The following is a 6,835-nucleotide window of genomic DNA, read 5'->3' as shown; positions in this document are numbered from 1 at the left end:
TCCATATTTTTTTGAGGATGAAAATAACCGCGCTGTAACAGTAACATCCGAGCGCTACGTAAACATGCTAGAGACATTCCTCATTCCAGAATTAAATAGACGAGGATTAGTAAACACTCCCTTACTATTCCAACAAGATGGGGCAACAGCTCATACCGCCAGAAACTCAATGAGGGTTCTGCGAGAAATGTTTAATGGTCGACTCATTTCTCGATTCGGAGATTTGCCTTGGCCTTCGAGGTCCCCCGACTTAACGGCACCCGATTTTTTCCTGTGGGGATATTTAAAAGCCAAAGTGTTTGCGAGTCGTCCAGGTACAATCGAGGAACTCAAAGTCAAAATTCGTGAAGAAGTTGAAGGAATAGACGAAGGTTTGCTACGCCGTGTAATGAACCACTTTTTATCTATAAGATATTAAACTTTTGCACAAATGTAATAAAAGTCAAAAACTTGATCTTCTTGAGATTCTTGAAATTATTAAACATAAAAATAATAATGAATTTGTCCTTCTTAATGATCAACTTCAATTAACTCAAAAACCAATTTTTTCATTTTTAAAAGATTTTGAACTTAAATGCTGATTTTTCCCCCTCTCTCGCGAACACGTTTCCCGACCCACGCTTCCTTCTCCGTTAGTCGTTTAAGTCGTTTTAGTCTCTTCTCTTCTGGTTCCTCTACCGCATTGCTGCGTGACTTCTAACATAATTTCTAAATTTTCATAACGTTTTTTGGCCTTTTTCTACGTTAGAAGTCTCGCAGCCTATGCCACGTCGGTTTATCTTCGTATCATCGTGAGTTTTCTCATATTATATTATAATTGTTAGTAATTATTTATTTTTAGATTTAACCTCTTATTTAGTTACCAGTCTTCAACCATTTTTATCCCGTTTGACCTTCAAAATTTTATTACGCATAATTTTTCAAAAAACTTTTCAACATGTTCATATCTTTAATATTTTTCTATAAAGAATTTCTTCTCGCTTGTGTACATCTCTAAAAAAATTTGACTGTAAGTTCTATATGTTAACATTTTCGTTTTTCTAATTTTTTAAAAAAATTTTTATAAATTTGTAGTTTCGACTGAAGATGAGGTAACACATCGAAACCAGTATCGAAGTAAAATAACAATAAATTTGCAAGTAAGAGGTTACTTATTTTGTTTTTCATTAAATTTAATTACCTTGCAACATGGATAATCACAATATACTTTTTATCTAATATTGAAAAATGTGTTTAAGGTGGTGGAGGTCAATTAGAAGACGTGATTTTTAAAAGTTACAATTAAATTAGCCAAATATTTATAAGTTATCATAAATCCCAAAAAGTTAGCTGTAATTTAGTATAATAAAAAGTTTGTTTTGTTAACTAAAAAAATTTTAATTCAAATTTCAAAATGGGTAGCCTATTATGGGGAACTCTGTATAAAAATAATCCTGAATCCTTGGAAGTATTAAATCTAACAATTAAAACATTTCAAGATCGAACGTAGAATAAGGAAACGCTGCGATAAAAATGATCGTACAAGGCTTGACGAACTCGCACTTACGCGGTTGTCTGTCATATTTAGTTTTTTAATTGAATTCATGCTAAATAAAGCTCTCTTTTTTGTTCTCGTTATGAATCCTGTAAAAATAATTAAGTAAGCAATTTATAGTGTAAAAACAATAAGAGTTTGTTGAACATTAGTGAAGATTTATGGGTTTAAAAATTACTTTTACAAAATTACTATTTTTTTAAATTTTGTGTTAAATTTGTTAAAGTAAAACATTACGAATTGGCGTGTATTGATCGTATTATTTATATATTGTTATCAAATAACTTATTAATAACTGGTTTACATTAAATTTAGTTGCAGCTTTTCGCAACTTTAGACTTTATTTACGTTTTTAGATTTGTCATACGGAGTACAACGAGAAACATTATTTTGCATTTGGCAGGATGAAACAAACGTGGATGAAAAAACTAAGGCAGTATTAAGTTTTTTGACGCAAAAAAGCGACTTTTTGGAATATGAGGAGGATTTTAAACATTTAAGCCTTTCACTTTTGTTTGTTTAGTTGTCAAATTGACATCAAAACTGCTATAACCCAGCAACAATTAAATATTAATTGTTATATTTTATATACCTTATTATCAAGGACAGTAGAATCTTACAGGACTGCTACATCCATTGTTGTGACAACCTGCCCGCAAACTACGTCACACCATTTTCCACGCCCAGCTATTGTTATGGTCTATGTGTTTGTTGTGTATTTTTAGAGGTTATATCCTAGACGTATTCATATTATTTTTGAAGTTTTATGTTTTTAGACGTATTAATGTCTATCATATAACCTCTAAAAACGCAGACAGTTACCAGGCGTGGCAAATAGTGTGACGTAGAGTGCGGGCAACCAATCCCTAGTGGACTACAAAAATACAATGGATGTAGCAGTCCTGTTAGATTCTACTGTCCTTGCCTTATTATTAATTAAATTATTTCTCAATATAATTTATAATGAATCAAAATAGAGAACATTGTTCTGAGATTGTCACAAGAAGTGATAGCAAAGATGAAGATTTTGCTTTTGAAGGTTTTGCTTCAGAAAGTGAATCTGAAACAAATTTATTGCCATTTCCTCCCATGGAGTGGTCCTATTCAAAAGATTCGACTACCTCGGAAGTAATTAACGTCCGTAAATGTAGAGTTCTTCCAATTCCAGACTCGGAAAGCGAGGACGAAGAAGAAGACATATTAAATAAAATAGTATGGGCGGACAAAAATCTTAATCCGAAGCACCACTACTTTGACGAAAGTGGATCTGGATATGTAGAAGGTAACCCTCGCCCTTCAACAGTTTTAAATTGTTTTGAATTATTTTTCAATGTCGATTTAGTGAATCATATCGTTATTGAAACGAACAAATATTACACGTACATAATGCAGTCAGAGAAAAAAAAGAACTCTCGTTTGCATGACTGGAAAGATACAAATATTAGTGAGATGTACTGCTTTTTAGCTGCCACTATTCTTATGGCTCATGTAAAAAAATCTAGCATTAGCCAATATTGGTCGACCGACAAACTTATACAAACTAAATCATTCTCACATATAATGCCACGGGATAGATATCTGCTACTATATCGTTTATTGCATTTCAATGACAATAACAAACCAAACATAAATAATAGCTTAGTGAAAATAGATATTGTTCTACAAAAACTAATTACAGCTTTCAAAAATAATTTTTCTCCGTACACGAACGTGTGTATTGATGAAAGTCTTTTATACAAAGGTCGCTTGGTCTTCAAGCAATACATACCAACAAAACGAAGTAGATTTGGAATAAAATCATTTGTTCTATGTGATTGTAAAACGGGTTTTGTTGTGGATATAATAATATATACAGGCGCATCAAGTAACATAACACGCTGCAATAGAGAAATTGGATTGTCCGGAAGTATTGTTTTAAAACTTTTGGACCCATATCTTGGAAAAGGCCATAACTTATATGTTGATAACTGGTTTTCTAGCCCCGCTCTATTTTATAACCTATACAAAAACGAAACAGGTGCTTGTGGAACATGCAGGAAAAATAGAAAAGGCTTACCAAAACTGACTAGAAAGTTGGCAAAAGGAGAAGTTGCGTATAAAAGTTCTGATAGTATACTCGCATTAAAATGGCACGACAGAAGAGAGGTTTGGATGCTTACAACATTACATAGTGCAGAGATACAAAATACGGGAAAAAGAAACCGCAAAACTCAGCAAGAAATTCTTAAACCTAAATGTGTTATTGATTACAATTTGTTGATGGGCAGTATAGATAAATGTCACATGATTTTGAGCACAATTGAATCTGTACGAAAAACCACAAAATGGTACAAGAAATATTTTTTTCATCTCCTGGACATCTCGACATATAATGCTAAAATACTATATAAAGAAGTAACAAATAAAGATATGTCAATAGAGTGCTTTCAAAAACAGTTAATTCGAGAAATATTGGAGAAATACCATGAATCAAAAACCTTGATTCGGAGACGAACTCTAGATAGAGATATAGCCTATATAAGACTAACTGAGAGACATTTTCCATCCGCATACACGAAATCAGATATGTCTCGAAACACCAAATCCGTAAGAAAATGTGTTGTATGCTGAAAACATAATAAGCGAAGACAATCTCATTACGAATGCAAAATATGCGATGTGGGATTATGTGTAACCCCCTGTTTTGCAATGTATCACACTACAAATTTTTCTAATTATCAGTTAAATGTTTTAATTGTTTTTAATTTATATTAAATGTTAATATTAAAAATTTGAGTATAAAAATTTTATTTGTCTTATGATAAAGCTAGTTTAAAATAATACTAAGAACTTTATAGTAATAGTGACATATCCCATCTCATAGTGCACGTCGTTTATATGAGTATACGCAAAAACCGCGCCGCACAGACGCTTCGCACAAGTTCGTGCGGAGGTCGCTTGATAAAACTAAATCTGCGATAGGTTGTAGCAGCGAAAGGGTTAATTAAGAAAACGATTGAAAACTTTTGCAGTCAATTAATGTTAAAATGGAAAAAATGCCATCGTATTAAAGATATTTATCTCAAAGAATTAAAAATGGCTCGGCGAGAAAATTGTTTTTAAGGAACTTCCACCCAAAAAAACTCTATCACGGTCTGGAAGACCAGAAAAATCGTGGTAGTTGTAGTGACTCAGTCAAACGAAGAAAAATTCGTCCACTCCTGCAGACGTTTACGCAAGATGAACTGACTTACGCATCAAGAGTAAGTCTTAGGCGAACGGGAAAAAGAGATGCAGCTTATATAATTAAAGAAACGTCTAGTTTATCTCCTAAGAGGATCACAAAAATAAAAAAAATATATTTGTCAGATTCTCCTTCACAACAACTACTAACAAAAATTACGGCTGAAAAGGCGCTCGCTTTATAAGTAAATTCAAAAATGACGACAAAACAATACATTGCTGTATAACAAATGAGCAAATTTCATAATGCAAACATTTACCCAAATTATAACGCATTGCTGCTTACAAAAAAACAATGTTATCCAAATGAGATAGTAATTAGTGAAATTTCAGCCGAGGTCAAGCTCCAATCGTTAGTTGAACATACAATTCAAAGATTACTTTCCGTTCAAAATGAAGTGCTTGAACATATCACCAATAGTAATAGTACTATTATTAAAGAAATGGGCATATATTTCAAGTGGGGTTGTGATGGTGCAGCGGGACAAAGTTGTTATAAACAGATTTTTGAACGCGAAGAAAATGATGACTCATTTTTTTTTCAATTTATATAGTGCCATTACGACTCATAGGTGTATTTGAAGATAAACAGGAATTTGTTATATGGTAAAATGAATCTACATCTTCAACAAAATGCTGTCGACCAGTAAAAATAATTTTTCTTAAAGAAACAAAAGAATTTGTCAAAAATTAAATTGAAAACATTAAAAAACAAATAGATGAACTACCTCCAATGACTACTGAATTTCAAACAAATCTGATACCATGTTATTCCTTATTTTCTTTAACCATGTCAAAACTGTCACCTTTGTGGAACTTCTCCGAAGCAAATGAATGACATAGATGTCGTATTAAAACGAGTGATAAGACAAGATAAGTTGGAATATGGAATTTCAAGCCTCCATGCGTGGATAAAAGCGTTTGAGTGCATTTTACATATTGCATATAGATTAGAGATATGTAAATGGCAAGTCAGGAAAGAAGATAAGGAAAAAGTAGAAACAAGGAAGAAAGAAATGCAAGAAAAATTTCGTCGTAACATGGGTCTTCTGGTTGATATACCTAAGCTAGGTTTTCGGACAACCAATGACGGCAATACAGCCAGAGGTTTTTTCAGAAGTCCTGATCTAGCTTTTGAAATCACAGGAGTGAATGAAAATTTTATAAAACCAATAAGTACCATTTTAATTACCATTTCCTGTGGTTTCGAAGTAAATAGCGTACTATTCAAAACTTATTGTATAGATACTGCAAGGATCTATGTTAATTTGTATCCTTGGTATTATATGCCACAAAGTTTACATAAAATATTATTTCATGGGGCAGATCTAATTAAAAAGTCGGTTTCACCTATTGAACAAATATTCGAAGAGGTACAAGAATCACGAAATAAGGATTCAAAACAATATAGACAGTTCTTTTCGCGTAAATTCACTCGGCAGCAGACACTCGAAGATATGATGCACTTGCTACTCGTATCATCCGATCCACAAATTAGTAGTTTGCGACCATCACAACCTAAGAAAAGGAGCACTTTGCCATCAGAAGTTAAAAAAATGATTAAATGTAGCATAAATGATAGTAGTGAAAGTGAATCTTATAATAGTGACATAAACAATAACTAAGATATAAAAAGCGTTTTTTTTTTCTGTTTTCAGTTACATGTGACACTTTAAAAACTGGTATTGTTTGATTTTGTGAAATTATATCAAAAACCATTGCCTTAAAGCATTTCTTCGTTTATTTATACTTTGTACGTTAATTTTCTTTTATTTTAGTACTTTTTCAGTAATATATCCTTCAATATTTACAAACTATTCACCTAAAGTAGTGTTCTATCTTTTCGTAAACTTTTTCAAAAGTTAATTATATATTTTATCATACAAAATAATTTCGCTCGCTTAGATCGACAAAAGTGACCACTGTGCGACACGGCTATTACTAGGTGTAATCGCACTTCGGCTTTTAGCCGTAACATATATATTTATATTATTATATCAATGATATATCGCAGAATTTTTTTAGTAATATAGGAGTACTCACTGCAAAAGTGATCAGTTATCTAATCAGGTATTATGG

At 32.2% G+C, this 6,835-nt stretch overlaps 1 long non-coding RNA gene across 1 annotated transcript; it reads left to right on the top strand.

Moving 5' to 3' along the window:
* Nucleotides 1–635: 635 nt before the first annotated feature.
* LOC139429263 (uncharacterized) lies at nt 636–1,677 on the top strand. The gene is made up of 4 exons (XR_011639936.1): nt 636–791; nt 842–1,009; nt 1,075–1,139; nt 1,239–1,677. It is a non-coding gene; the product is annotated as an uncharacterized lncRNA (long non-coding RNA).
* Nucleotides 1,678–6,835: the final 5,158 nt, after the last annotated feature.

Source organism: Onthophagus taurus, chromosome 3 (genome assembly GCF_036711975.1).
Source record: "Onthophagus taurus isolate NC chromosome 3, IU_Otau_3.0, whole genome shotgun sequence".
In the NCBI taxonomy this organism is placed as follows: domain Eukaryota; kingdom Metazoa; phylum Arthropoda; class Insecta; order Coleoptera; family Scarabaeidae; genus Onthophagus; species Onthophagus taurus.
Note: the sequence above shows the minus strand (reverse complement) of the source record. Positions and strands in the feature narration are given on the sequence as shown.